Source organism: Aplysia californica, unplaced genomic scaffold (genome assembly GCF_000002075.1).
Source record: "Aplysia californica isolate F4 #8 unplaced genomic scaffold, AplCal3.0 scaffold01268, whole genome shotgun sequence".
Classification (NCBI taxonomy): domain Eukaryota; kingdom Metazoa; phylum Mollusca; class Gastropoda; order Aplysiida; family Aplysiidae; genus Aplysia; species Aplysia californica.
The window spans coordinates 116,801-118,103 of NW_004798538.1; positions in this window are offsets into that span (position 1 = coordinate 116,801).

The window sequence follows — 1,303 nt, forward strand, 5'->3', positions numbered from 1 at the left end:
CGGGGTCCTAATTCTTTACTTAACTTCTGGGGTTGTATTTTTTTTAAAAATTATCAGTCTTAAACATTTTTTTTTTTTGGTAAGTGTTTTACGGCGCTCGGAACTGCATACGGTCATATGAGCGCGCGAGACTCACCAAACATTTTCACTTGCTAGGAAATTTTGAATCTTGCCCGGGTGGCTTCCGAAGCCTACTCTTATCGATTTTTGATCGCATAGGGATCTTTAACGCGCGCAAATTGCTCACGGGACATCCGAGATGTTTCGCCCTTTTCCGAAAAGGTTTGGTGTAGGTTTTACCTACCATAAGATCAGGGGTGTGGCTGAAAGACGGTAGTAAGAGGGAGTCAGGGAGAAGCAGTAGAAAGACTGTAGAAAGGGTCAGGAGCCCAGAGGAGAGGCAAAGGGGGTGAAGGGGTTGGGGCAAAAAGTGGAGACAAAGCAGGCGACAGAACATTGTTAGAGAGCAGAAAAGAATGTGAAAGGAGAAACGTTTCCGTAGCTATCCGGTTTCGAACCCGTGACCTTTTTTAATGAGAGGCGAACACCTTAACCTCTAGGCCAGGAGAGCTCCCTTATCAGTCAACTCTCCCGCCTCTTTAAATAACCCAATAGCATTGACAGGGGCGTTAATCCCATACCATTTTTCAGTCTACTCTTGCCTTGCACTATATGGCAGTTATCGCTTCAAGTGCTTCTCTTTACTCGCTCCAAACGTGTGGCAGGTGGATATGGGCTATTGACTTTGACATGGGAAGATCACATGCTGGAGAAAAATTCCACGGTCGATAAAAATATGATTGTTTCAACCCCCACATACGTTGCATTAAAATTTACGTATCGTTCGAAGACCATTCTTCAACTCAGAGGCTTCGGGTCTTTGTACAATCTTTTTATTTCCTCAAATTATTGGGCAGATTGGTGGAGCTTCTGTTTGTCTAGGTATTGTGTGGATGGGCACTATTCTACCCGAACAAAAAAAATAAAAGTAATAGACTTTTTGCGGATGGCTGGAGGGTGCCATTGGTTGGTTCTACTTCTTTTCTTTCTCTGTATTATACTTGTCTATATGTCTTGCTTCTTCCCTGTACTAAATGAAAATGTTTGTGTCAATGTGCGTCTCCTTATTCAAACTTAAACGGGCTTTTTGCAGTGCCTATAGTTTATTCATAGGTTGAAATGTACAATTTCTCATTGTGACCCCGTTTGTGTGTGTGTGTGTGTGTGTGTGTGTGTGTGTGTGTGTGTGTGTGTGTATGTGTGTGTGTGTGTGTGTGTTGGGGGGGGATGGGTCAGCAGTATA